Genomic DNA, 14695 nt, shown 5'->3' on the forward strand with positions numbered 1-14695 from the left:
ATGGTGTCCCTCCAATCACACGATGGTGTCCCTCCAATCAAACGATGGTGTCCCTCCAATCAAACGATGGTGTCTCTCCAATAACACGATGGTGTTTCTCCAATCACACGAAGGTATCCTTGCAATCACATGGTGGGGCGCCTCCAATCACACGATGGTGTCTCTTCAATAAAACGATGGTGTCTCTTCAATAAAACGATGGTGTCTCCCCAATAACACGATGGTGTTTCTCCAATCATACGATGGTGTCCCTCCAATCACACGATGGTGTCTCTTCAATCACACGATGGCGTCCCTCCATTCACACGATGGTGTCCCCCCATTAACACGATGGTGTCCCTCCAATCACACGATGGTGTCCCTCCAATCACACGATGGTGTCCCTCCAATGACACAACAGTGTCCCTGCAATCACATAATTGGTGTCCCTCCAATCACCCAATGGTGTCCCACGAATCACACGATGGTGTTTCTCCAATCACATGATGGTGTCCCTCCAGTGTCATGATGGTGTCCCTTCAGTCACACAATGGTGTCCATCTGCATGGAGTTTGTGTTTCCCCACTATTGGACGGCGCTAATTACATTCTGGTAGGGGCAGTGGTTTGCGTTGCTCCTCATACAGCAGATGATGGGATAGCAGAGGTTAATGGAAATGGAAGGAAGAGAAATGGAATGTTGCCGCAGCTCTCCATCTCAGATAATTCACTTCCTCTTTCCTCCATTATATTTCATGGTAAATCAGAGGCGCAATACGTTCCAGATTATTGCATCCATTTCTGTCTTGGCCTTAATGGCCCCAGCGGAGAGCGGAGCTGCCAAGCACGGCCCCTAATTCTGCAGCCACGGCCAGAGTTGTACTTTTCTTTGTTTCTGATGTTTATGGTGCTAATCTTCCTGGCTGGAGATGGTCCGTTCCCGGGGCCCCTCCACCCGCAGACTATTCATCTCTCCCTTGTCAGGCTACAGGTCCTTCCGCAGAGTTCACACTCTAAGTACATATGGGACAAATGGACCGAACCAGCACCAAGCACTGGGGCCCCCCTGGTGACAGAACAGCCACAGAACAGACAGAGAACAGACAGAGATCAGGCACAGAACAGGGACAGATAGTGAGGCACGCAGTCCAGGGACATTGTATAGGATATCATAAAGGAAGAGAGCCGGGGTTACAATACAGGACATAATGCGGGAACATGGTTGAGGGACACAAATGGGGACACAATACTAGGACACGGTCCATTACAGGACATGTTCCGGGGACACAATACAGAACGCGGTCCAGGGACAGATTACTCGGAATAAAGTCCCTTTTATGTACATTGAACTAAGCGCTATAGGCACAGTGGCAGAAGAAGTGGCTCAGTGGTCAGTGGTGAGGTGTTTGGGTATTTCTATCCTCCTGGCTTTCCTTGATGCCCGAGGATGGTGCTGGATGATCTCTATTCCCTTCTATACAATGGCAGAGACTGGGAGAATCTGTACAACCGATTTTCCAGCAAAATCCTCTATATTGCTACAATCTGGGGGTATTAATCAAATTTACCACACTTTACCCCAATATGGTATTGGCTGGACATGAAGCCCATAGAGCTCCAGCAGCTCACAAGGGGGAGAGGCCACTGGAAGATTCGGGGTGCAGACCACCAGCAAACCATTAGAAGAGAATATGGAGGTCAGACGATCAGCAGCCCATATAGCGGTGGCCTATATGATGGGGGAGGGGCCGACCATTGGCAGCTTAGGGGCCGACCATTGGCAGCTTATATTGGAGGGTATCACATGCAGCTTATCCAGGGCAAGGAAAACTACAAACAGCTTAAGGGCCAACATTTGTTTGTTTCAAGTAGGTTTTGCACTACCATACTAATCTATAGGAATGCAAAACCTGCATGAAGCAGACCAAATGCAGCTCAGAATGAGGTCATCTGCAGGTCAACAGAAGAATAACACCTTTCAATGTGGGCCCTAATGATGGGGGAGGGTTGCCAGATTTTTTGATTGCGGGGGGTTAAGATCACTGCATGTGTGGGGTTGGAGTAGACTACAAGGAATACATAGTGGGGAGGTAATCCAAGGCAATTGCCCTTAGCCCACCTTCTTCAGGGTCCTAAATGACAGAAAGGGGTGCAAAGAGCGTAGATTTCAGGCCCCCCACTTCATATTTTTCCAGGGTCTCATTTTGTCTGAAACTATCCCTGAGGCCATTAATACCAGAAGTTTAGGATAAAGGAGAGACCCCCGGCCCTCCATATTGGTGGCTGGACAATGTATTGTGTTGGGGGGTCTCAGGGTGTCCTCGTTGTGACCTTTGGTAATATCTGACTTTTAGGTTCATCCTCTGAGTGGTTTATTCCAGGTTCAGGTGTCTTCCAGGGTAAAGTTTCATGGATGAAGATTCCCCTCCTCCTCCATTGTAAAGATCTTCCCCCCGGAGGAGGTTTAGGTGTTTGGGGGTCCTTCCAGGAGCCATAGGAATAATTCCATTATGTAACAGAAATCAGTGTTTTGTGTGCTGTGAAAATGTCGATACAATTCGTCCTTGATCTGCGGCGTTGTGTAATTTTGTGTATGGGGATTGTTCCTCCCCCGGTCTGTCCCAATAATGGCTCCATCCCCAAGGCCCATTCAATGCCGCCAGTCTGAGAGCCGCCGCAGCATTCACATCCAGGCAGATACTTGTTCCCTGTACCTGCTTATTATTACTGTAACAGGTAATTTGGTGCACACAATAGGTAACACACACCGGCTCATGTCTGCCTAACATCAATCTGAAAAGAGGATTAACGTATTCTGAGAAAACTCCCCCAACCAATGGCCTGACGGGAAACGCTTCAGAAAAGTTCCCTGATAAACTTCTGAGCTGCTCCATAATATGTTGGGATGTTTGGAAACTTCCGGAGCTGTGTTGTACAATGTGACGTGTGTCATCCCATCTAACAGATGTAACAAGCAGATGTAAAATAAACGTAATATTGGTTCTCAGGTGGTTGGGCCATGAAGGGAAGAGAAGCAAATCTGAGCAATCCTGGTGCTGATCATCGGCTTCCCGGGGTCCCGATATTCATTCTGCCCATAAACCTGGATTTTATGTTCTGCTACAGCCAGCAAAACGTTTAGTGCGCTTTCAGAGTCAGATGGCGCCTATAAATTTCCCTTTGATGGCGTTGGTACATTTGTATGGCTTGGCAGTAATGCACCCTTCCCGCTGGGTACCTTGTTCCTTCTGTACCCGGATGATACTGTGATTTTATCACTTTACAACCTCTGTGCCCGGGGACAATATCATTTCTCTTCCAACATGATGGCAAATAAAACTCTTTATTATAACATTTTATTACCAGGACCTTATAGACTGAAATTTACTCTTTTCTGCTACTCCTTGAAATGTTTATATTCCTAATGTCGGCAGATTTTCACATTGTTTCCAGTACATAAATGATTTCTTTCCCCCCGGATCAAACACTTTGATAGTCGTTTAATAGTCAGGCAACCTAAAGGTGTCTTTCTGCCACGGGGTCACTAAATGAAGTCTGCCAGTTCTATGTACACCTAGCCCTTCCGGCACAATTCTGGGATGGGTAGAGATCGGTGGCATTTTCTGTTCATTCTGGAATTTATTTATTTATTAATCCATTATTATTTTATTGCATTGCTTATTTTTTGTTTCCTTAGTAATGTAAGCGGTGGTCATTTGGAATGCATATAAAGTAATAAAAGGTTTATTTAGTCCCCGCTTCATAAACGAATGCAGTTCAAGCTGTGATGACGAGAGGATTGTAAACCGTCCATGTTTGATCTGAATAACATTTGCTGTGTTAATGGGGAGGTTGGTTTGGAAGAGGCGTTATAAATTCTGGGTTGGCCTTCTGAATTGTTTAACCTTTAACCACCTAAATATTTGGCCAATAAATCTTCCACCTACCTGGAAGTATGATCTATGAATCTCCATGGCTTTGGTCAGTAAATGGCCATCGAATGTTCCTTAACATCTCCTAATTTTTGATTCTTTGTGACCATGATGGCAGCAGCACCTTTGTTTGTGCTAATACACTTCCATTTATTGTTGGGCTGGGAATAATCGCTTTTCTTCGCCTACTTTTCAGAAGATCAAATAGACTTTATGGCCGGTGCTGGGAGAGCGAGCAGTTAATACAATAAGAGAAAGCTTAAGGAGAGCTGCTAAATCCTGGATATGTTTCTTATTGCATCTACTCCAAGAGGAAAGTTTGCATCTATTTTACTCTGGCTATTTTAAAGGCTGTCAGAGTTGGTTAGTCTCTCAAAATTAGTCCTTTGGATCATCTTCTTAGTAAAAACAAAATCAGAGCTTTTTTTTCCCAAGCAATAGCGGATTAGGGCGAGGAGCTTTGTTTAGCTAAAGCGAAGGATTAGAAAAGATTTGCCCTCATAAAGTTGTGGTTTGATGGTGCTTTTATCCCTAGATGTTGCTAAAGCTGTGTTGCTGCAGGATTAGAAGCGTACAAAGAGTTCCCTTGTGCTGTCTCCCGGGCAGGAGAGGAGGAGAAGAAGGGGTGCACAGGCCAAGCTGCCTGGTCACAAATCCAGACTTTAATTCCAATGACACAAACTTCTCCGGACATCTCCTGAATGCCACATTTCCAAGACAACTAGTGGGAAGAGCGAGCTCCAGAGTTCAAACGCCTCGCTTTACCTCCATAGACTTGGCCACCAGCTTGTCCTTATCTGCACGCTGCAAAAACAGAGCTGCAATGACTTTCATATGCCGGGTTGCAGCTGGAGACCACCAATCATATAGCACGGGGTATTAGTAACTGCTGGAAATTTATAGAAGTGTTGGCTCCTAATATCTTGAGAATTTCCCTACCATTAGATCCAGTTTTATCTTTAAATCTTGGTCATTATAGGGCCAAACGCTGGCATCACCCACCATATGGTAGAATAGAATAATATAAGGAAAGTTGAGACAACTTCATTGTGGCCTTATGAGAAGAAACAAACTCAGAGAAATCTCAGCAATGAAAAATCCAAGGGACCAGGACACCAAGCTATCCAAAACTGATGGAACTCATCTTCATATTCCATTCATTGTATGTTGTTGTTTGGAGCGCATACAATATAATACAATATTATAGCCTGAGCCTTGATAAAGGAATCTTCTACATTGTATGATATGGATCCTGAGTGATATTAAAGTGGACCTGTGCTCCTTTATTATGTTTGGAAGTTGTGCCAGGCCCAGCAAGTTATCCATGATTGATTTTATTACCCAGAAACGCTCAGCCGTGCTAAATGCCATTCCCATGTCCAATAAAAGGCTCTCGGGGGGCAGCTGTAGGTCCCCATTAGACCTTTAAATGATAAAGTGGACACATTGTGGTATCTTCTCCCAATCAACAAAAAACTGATCCTTTACTATTTATTATATATGTAATTGTCTGTTAATGGCCTAGGCTGGTAAATGGGCAGAATGAACATGTGTTGGAAGAACGAATAGTCTCTCCTGCCTAAAACACTTACTAAGTTCCCTGCAGCCCCAACATCTCCGGCTCCTCGGGTCACACTTATATCACAGGTAAGTCCTGGATGGACAGAAGTGCTGCTGAGATAAAATATTACTAGATGATCAGATCCATCATGTATGTAGGAAGGTTAGAGACTCATATGTTACACAGAGAATGGAGGGGCACACTCCACCACAGCTTTGTTGGCTTCAAAAGCTTCAAAAACAAAGTAAAATGATCGGGTTGAGTAAATATTGATTTTACCCGTGGCCACTAATAAGGAAAAGTCCCCCACAGGTAATTGTAAAATGGATTTATGCTATTATAGCTGAGATAAGGACTTCTCCAACATCTCTGTATTCCACAATCCCGAACACACATCAAGCTTGGGAAATGTCTGAAAGTCTCGGCGAGCATTGTTTAGGAGTCTAAAAGATTCCCAAAATGAGATTGGGGTGAATTTGTGACACTGCAGAATAATTCCTTATTGATGACAGAGATCAGAGAAGCGCAGACTGGTTCCAATATCCCTAAAAGTCCAACCTTGGAGCCGATGAACTGGAGCAGCAGGAGACCACACCGGGTGGCAGCTTAAGAAATGGCACCTGAGGCTACAATTCACACCGGCTCACCAAAACTAGGCAAGAGAAGATTGGGAAAACGTTGAGTGCTTTGATTTCTGCTGCAATAGTCAAATGGTCAGCTTCTGGCATCAACAAAATTCAAACGCATGGATCCACTCTGCCTGGTATTAGTAGTTCAGGCTTGTGGCGTAATGGTGGCGTAATGGTGGTGTAATGGTGGCGTAATGGTGGTGGGGGGGTTCTGGAGCTTAGTACCAACTGAGCATGGTTTAGATCTCACAGCCTCCCTTAGTCACCTTGGCTGGTAATTGTATATGGCTTAGGCTGAATTATATGAACCAAGGCCTCTGGCCATCACCCCAGCACCCATAACACCTTCATTACACCCAGTCCTAGCAATGTCTATGACGTCTCCTCCGGGCCATAAGAATGAATTTGCTCAGACATGGAGAAAGCGTCTTGATTTGGCTGAATTACCCTTGTAGGCTATTCAGAAGAAGGAGAACTAATATATAAGATTGTTAGCAGGTAGATTGTCTGCTTGTCTGCTCTGCAATAAAACAAACTTACCTGCTGTTTGCCGAAATTCAATTCACCTCTCACTTCATAGCCAGCACTGCCATCTTGTACAATGAGCTATCTGCTCATATATAATACACTAACCCTGAACTTTAGCATTTTAACAAGCCCCAATGCCAACTGAACCCCCAATGCCACCCCCACCCTCCTAATTCTAATGCATGGAACTCCACTGAACCCCCAATGCCAACCCCCACCCTCCCGAATCTAATCCTTGGAACTCCACCGAACCCCCAATGTCAACCCCAGTCCTTCCAGTGCTAATCCACGGAACTCCACCGAACCCCCAATGACAACCCCCACCCTCCCAATTCTAATCCACTGAACCCCCAATGACAACCCCCACCCTCCCAATTCTAATCCACTGAACCCCCAATGACAACCCCCACCCTCCCAATTCTAATCCACTGAACCCCCAATGACAACCCCCACCCTCCCAATTCTAATCCACTGAACCCCCAATGACAACCCCCACCCTCCCAATTCTAATCCACTGAACCCCCAATGACAACCCCCACCCTCCCAATTCTAATCCTTGGAACTCCACCGAACCCCCAATGTCAACCCTAACCCCGCCAGTGCTAATCCATTGACCTCAACCAAACGCCCAATCACAATCCCCACTCTGCCAATTGTAAACCACAGAACTACACTGAGACTACAGTACTAACCCCCGAACCCCCTGTGCCGACCCTAGCCCTGCCAATTCTATTATTATTATTATTGTTATTATTAATAAAGAGGATTTATATATTGCCAATGTATTAGGCAGAGCTGTACAATAAAGAGGGGTTGCAAATGACAGGTTATAAATTAGGAAGCCATTAGTAGGTCATTGGAGGGGCGGAGAGAGCGGCTGGGGGAGGATTTTTTAACCAACTCCAACCAATGGAACTCCACCGAGCCCCCAGTGCTAACCCCAACCTCGGATTCACAACATTAAAGTATCACCCAGCTCTAAACCTAACATTTGCCAGCAATCCAACTAATCCCCAAAAAGAACTGAACCTAACCCCAGTGCTGACCCCTAACCTTCAACCCAGTATCAAAGTTAGATCATTGAACTCCCCCAACTATTGAGCCGCCGCTTTACCTTGTAATAAAAAATTACTTCCAGGGACAGAAATCTAATGTGTGTGAAGATCTTTAGGCTCCATCCAAGCCTGTAAAAGTGACCCCAAAACCACTAAACCTAAGGCTGACCCCCAGTCTTACCCTCAGAGCTAACCTCTGGTCCTCCTCCTACCCACCTAACCCTTAATGCTAACTCTCAGACTAATCCTATGATGGATGGAAATCTCCGAAGTCACCGCACAGATATATTGGTGGAGAAAGTCCAACGCTGACATAAATCATGGTGAGCCATATTGTCCTCATACAGCAATGTGATGGACAGATTCAGTCCCAGAGATCCGTGTCACATGATTGTTATCCTTACACAGTACTAACGCAGCGCACCATGATGATCCGTACACTTAGCTCAGAGATCCATGAGAGCTTCCCGGTCCGCACAAGCCGTGGCTGCCACACCCATTGTTGGCTTTCTTCATTTTCAGACATAAACCTTCCACCTCTGAAAGCACTGGGTACATGGGAAACATTCACCCGGTGTCCACCTTCCTGTAAGGATGTGAATGTCAGAACTTCTGTGACTGTAAGATTCACCTGCTATGACTGGGGCCAAGTGAAGATCTTCAGTAACGCATCCATGTTGTGTCATGACAGCCATCTACAACATTGTCAAGATTGTTTGTCAGATCGATTTATCGCTATATAAATGTGTATAGGGGTCACCAGCAGGAGGAAGGGGGTCCTGTACCCCTATATAGATAGAATTGTGGGGTCACCATCACTAGAGGGGTCACCAGCAGGAAGGAGGAAGGAGGTCCTGATTCCTCTATATAGATAGAATTGTGGGGTCACCATCACTAGAGGGGTCACCATTGGGGTGTGGGGTGGATGGGGTACCTGGGTATCTGTAGGTATGTTTGTGTTGTGCAGGAATTTGGTATCGGAGTGACTTTTGTAAGTCTGTGGATGTGATTCCGGCACATGTAGGGTAGCCGTGTTGTTGGCGTGTTGTTGGCGTGTTGTAGGCGTGTTGTAGGCGTGGTCTAGGTGTGTACAGGTGAATGTTGGTGCTGCTTCTCTTGGTGTACCCAGGACATGGATGAGAAGCCCCCCGCTACACGTCTGACACGGAGACCCCGGTTAGTCGCAGCTAATAACGTCCCGGAGAAGCTTCTGGCGAATTGCTTTGTTATTCTTGTCAGAATAATGTCCCCGGGAAGCCGTCACCCCGCTCCATACATCATTGTGATTAATTGCCCCCAAATCAGGAGATGCCGGACCACCCTTCAATCCGCCCAACGGAAGAGAAAACCCCCAGATGGCGCCCCCAATATTATCCCAAATACCTTCACCAAAAGTGCCGCAAACATGGGGGGGTCATGGGGGTCTCTCTGTATATGTGTTCTGTGTGCAGCGCGCTGGGGTCAGCATTGTGCGTCATGTTTATAACATACATCATACATCATACATATTACATGTCACACGTCACACGTCACACGCCATGTATGTTTCCCATCTGTAGAAGCAGCGGACACATTGGTAATGTTTTAATGTTCTGGTTGATGTGACCCCATTAGGGTGTGATATTATTGGGGTGTCCCCCTCTCACCCCTACATTCTCTGCAGGTAAAGTTTGGGGCTGATTGGCGTTTTGCACCGACAAGGGTCAGGAATCGGCCGACCTGGTGCGGGATTTGGGCACTTTGTGTGTTTTGTCGGAAAGTTTTCCTTTTCATGCGATGGAGGAATAGATTGGGGGGTCAGGGTGGGGGGTTGGGGGGCAGCGTGCGATCCGGTCGGGGTGCAGCAGGTGATTTCTCTGCGCTCCTCCCCCACCCGCTGTTCAGGTTCTTGTGAGGCGGACCAATCACAGGGCGCGGCCTGACTTTAAAAGTCCCTGAGAGTCCCAACCCCCCACCAGACCGAGAGACCGACCGGGTGACACCGACCGAGCGACCCGACTGCCAGGTACGGGACCCCTTTATATCATTATTATTATTATATTATTATCACATTGCTCTATATTATATTATCTTATATTATTATTATTATCTTATTATATCTTCTTATATTACATTATATATCACTATCTTACCGGACATTACTCTCTATTATATTATTATATTATATTATTCTATGATTATTATCACATTGCTCTATATTATATCATTGGAGGATTATTATATTATTACCTGACATTTTATGTTTTTATATCTTCTATCATTACATGATGATTTTATTTTATAAGTTTATATTTTATTATCGGCAGCATATTAGATTGTGATAATAACATATGGCTATGGGGGAGGGGATTAGATTGTGAGCTTTGAGGGACAGCGAGTGACTATGGACTCTGTACAGCGCTGCGCAATATGTTGGCGCTATATAAATGTAATAATAGCAGAAAGAAAAGAAATCTCAGAAACGATTTGATAATATCGGAGCGATATAGAGAGAATTATCGGAATAATAAGAAATCTGCAGCGACATTTCCGATGTATAATCTTCTCAGATAACGATTGTATTCATATTTTCGGGCAATTACTAACAATACAAATCGTAAGGCGATGATTGTAAATAGAACGATACAAGAACGAATATCATCGGCAATGTAACAATAATTATTTTACAATCTGAGACAACGAATAATACGATAATAATCGCACACGTTGTATCGGATAATCATAGCAATCATTATCATCAAACGAATATTCTCTGCATGATCGCGATATATCGCCGATAATAAACAATCCCAGTCTGATCGGAGATTTCTAAAACTCTAAAATAAAATTAGCGATTTGAAACTGAGGATGAAAATCGGCCAGAATGAAAACTAGAAGAGGAAAGGCGATCATATCGGTAAAAGAGGGAAAATATCGGGAGGAGAAAACTCTTATCGAGCGGAAATGTCGGAGATATCACCCCAAAATTCTTCTAAATATTTCTGGATGGGGGTAAGAAGGGGGGATTAGGGGGTGATGGGGTAAGAAGGGTAAGGGGGGATGAGGGGTGATGGGGTAAGAAGGGGGGATTAGGGGGTGATGGGGTAAGAAGGGTAAGGGGGGATGAGGGGTGATGGGGTAAGAAGGGGGGATTAGGGGGTGATGGGGTAAGAAGGGGGGATTAGGGGTGATGGGGTAAGAAGGGGGGATTAGGGGGTGATGGGGTAAGAAGGGTAAGGGGGGATGAGGGGTGATGGGGTAAGAAGGGGGGATTAGGGGGTGATGGGGTAAGAAGGGGGAGGGGGCATTAGGGGGTCGTGTCTGCGAAGTTCCCGGATTTTCTTGGGATGAAATGGTTTTCCTTGTTTTCCCGATCTTCTTTCGGTTTCTCTTCGGTGGTCTCGCCAGATATTTGCCATACAAAGCAGAGTTGTTTATAGATCTGTTGTGACGATTGTCCTCGGATTGGTGATAATCGGACAATATTTTGGTCTGATGACGATTTCTCTGATTTCCCACGATTGCTTCCAATAATCTGACAGATTTCAATCAAACCGTTTTTGCGATCTTTGGGCGTCATTGATATTTTTAGCGCGATTGATGAGTTGGGATGAAATTGCTGTCAAATCTTACGATTGTCTCGCTCACAATCCGACCGCCCGGATTTGTCCGATTTATGGAATTGGATGGAAGTTACGGCTTTTTGTGCTCATTCAGTGATTGGGTTGTCAGATCTTTTAGTGTTGTAGACGATATCTGTCACACGACATCTGCCGTCAGCAAAATCTCCACTGCTGAGCACAATGACCGGCCAATCGGAGAGATGATTGGTGAGAGATGACATCTGCCGTCTATGGACCCCCCACACCCAGGGTTGTGTAAGATTGGATTTGTCAACTGGGATGCTTTCTACTATTGAATAGGGGGTTGGAATTGGATCCATCGGTAGGGCAGATCAATCGGTTGGGCAGATCCATTGGTAGGGCAGATCCATCGGTAGGGAAGATCCATCGGTAGGGCAGATCCATCGGTAGGGGCTCCAATGTCTCCGGTAGAAGGACGGTTGGGCGGCCATCTTCTCCCAGAGCGACTTACGGGCTGGCTCTCCCCTCGTGCGGTGGCATATATTCTGGGATTGGCCGTATATTGGTAATGGGGTCACGGTGACATTGGCCATAGATTGGCCGTAGATTGGATTCTATGTAGAGACACAATTCGGGCATACCCGCTATCTGCATGGGGGCCCCCAGAAATTTGTCTCTGTCATTAAAGGGTCACTTGGTTGTGTTTACCCCCCATGCCAGAGGTTTTCCTGGTCACAGTTGCCCTGGGGGCTGTTAGAAGGACCCCGGGCCAGTCTTGCCACCTTTTCGAGGTCACATGATGTCCTAGCAGAATCTAAGAAACTGTTTGCTGATTGTGGTTGGGGGGGGGGCAGATTTGGGGTCAGAATTTGCCCGTTATTTGTAGGAGACATTAATGGGGTCACACAGCTCACAGACGTTTATCTCGATCAGAGACGATTGGATGACAATTTCTGGGATATTTTTCCTGAACAATCTGCACAAATTGTCTCGGTTTTCCTGGGAATCGATTTTCGGGGTTATTTGTAGGAATTCGAGGCGTAAAGATTTTGATTTGAGGATTTTTGTGGCCCCGGCAGATATTGAGGGATTAAAGACTCTGAATGGGCATCAGTCACGGCGCATTAACCAGCAGAAAGCTAATTACCCCAATTAGGGCCCTGATTTATAATTAATGGGGGCCCCAACCCATAATTGGATGTTAATGGATAACCGTTTTTTTGTGTCTGGCAATCATCTTCCTACCCAGAGGCCGCAATGAATGGCAAAGTTCTGTGATCGGCGCCCCCAGGAGGTTTGTAGTGGATGTGATGATCAGGGGATTGGGAACATCTGATCCCAGGGTGAGGGGGGGGCAATTCTATTTTATGGGGGTAGAAATGGAGTTCCTCACAGAAATTCCTGACAACATCTGATTGGCCCCAACAAGGGGTAAAAAACAAAATACAAAAAGGGCAAATTTACTAAATTCTAAACCAAAACTAACAATGAAGAAGATTTCTATTTCCGGCGCTCTGCATTTCTCATATTCACCGTCTGTGTCTCGTGTTGCAGATATTTGTTGTACAGATTAGAATGAAGATCCCGCCACATTCACATGTAACTGCGGGGGAGGGGCAGGGCTGAGGAATAGGTGACACGGAAAACAAATCCCCAATTATCTTCGGCAATTTTCTAACTCGCCCGATTTAGGGCAGACATACCCTAGGTGGGGGATGTGCCCGGCTCATACAGGGAGGGGTAGATAATGACGGATGGGGTGGAATCTGATGGTGATGAGGAATCTACCAGAAAGGAGACAGAGAAGATCCCTGGGGTATCAATACAAGAGAGTCACTCAAAAAAGGGCAATCGGGGGGTCAATTGGAGAATAAATGGTCAGGGAGGATTTGGAGAGGTTGCCATGGGGGGGGGGGGGTAAATTGAAGAAAGTCCATTAGAGTGGTTGTCATGGGGGGTAAGTTGGGGAAGGTCCATTGGAGTGGTTGTCATGGGCGGAGGGTAAGTTGGAGTAGCTGGTTTGGAGATTACCAGTCCAGTTGCTCAGGTTGGTTGGGGTATTAGTCAAGGTGGATCATTCAGAGAGTTGGGTGCAGTGGGGGGCAGTTAGGGGCCACGGGGCTTCCTGTGGAAAGTAATGCAGCAACCTGAGAGCGGGCTGTACAATGGAATCGGATTTGTCGCTGATTCCGGGATTACACAGAGCTGACACTTTATTAATTGGAGAGAATTTCCAGTGATTGTCCTTGCTGGGTGGTAATAACGGGGGGGGGGGGGGTATTACATTACGGCTGCTTTGTGTTCTGTCATTCTGTGTGTGGTCTGATTCACCCACAGGTGGGCCGGGACCGAGGGGGGAATTCTGCACCCACTGACACAATCAGGTGTTGTGTTACCTGTGACAGGTTGCCCACCCTGCATGTACAGATACAATGGGGGGGCATTATAGGTAGGTGATGGTGATATGTAGGGGTACAATGGGGGGGCATTATAGGTAGGTGATGGTGATATGTAGGGGTACAATGGGGGGGCATTATAGGTAGGTGATGGTGGTATGTAGGGGTACAATGGGGGGGCATTATAGGTAGGTGATGGTGGTATGTAGGGGTACAATGGGGGGGCATTATAGGTGAGGCGATCCTGCTTTATGGTTGTTCACTTTCACCATATCTGCCATTTGTATGGAAGGGAATTTTCCCGGGCTTTGCAGGGATTTCTCCCACTTTCCATATAAACATTCTGTAGATGAATCGTTCTGTTGTATGAAATATTTCATGATCTGGATATCGGACCGGCAGAACCAGTTTCTTGGGGCAATTTACGGGAATGAATCGCTTTCTAATCAATTCTTCACGCAGATAAAGCGACTTGTGAGTGAGCAGAGCTCATTGGTGGTCAGGTGTCACATGACTGCGTTTATATGACCTCATACCTGTATAATACACATGAGATATTTCCTCCCGACAGAATCAAAGGATAATATCAATACTCAGCAATCTGGGGTGACCCCATGCCCCAATATTAGGGATACAGTGACCCCATGCCCCAATAATAGAGATACAATGACCCCATGCCCCAATAACAGAGATATGTGACCCCAATAATAGAGATAGAGTGACCCCATGCCCCAATAATAGGGATACGTGACCCCAATAATAGGGATACAGTGACCCCATGCCCCAATAACAGAGATATGTGACCCCATGCCCCATTACTAGAGATACAGTGACCCCATGCCCCAATAATAGGGATACAGTGACCCCATGCCCCAATAATAGGGATACAGTGACCCCATGCCCCAATAATAGGGATACGTGACCCCAATAATAGGGATACAGTGACCCCATGCCCCATTACTAGAGATACAGTGACCCCATGCCCCAATAACAGAGATATGTGACCCCAATAATAGAGATAGAGTGACCCCATGCCCCAATAATAGAGATACA

This window comes from Pyxicephalus adspersus, chromosome 8 (assembly GCF_032062135.1).
Source record: "Pyxicephalus adspersus chromosome 8, UCB_Pads_2.0, whole genome shotgun sequence".
In the NCBI taxonomy this organism is placed as follows: domain Eukaryota; kingdom Metazoa; phylum Chordata; class Amphibia; order Anura; family Pyxicephalidae; genus Pyxicephalus; species Pyxicephalus adspersus.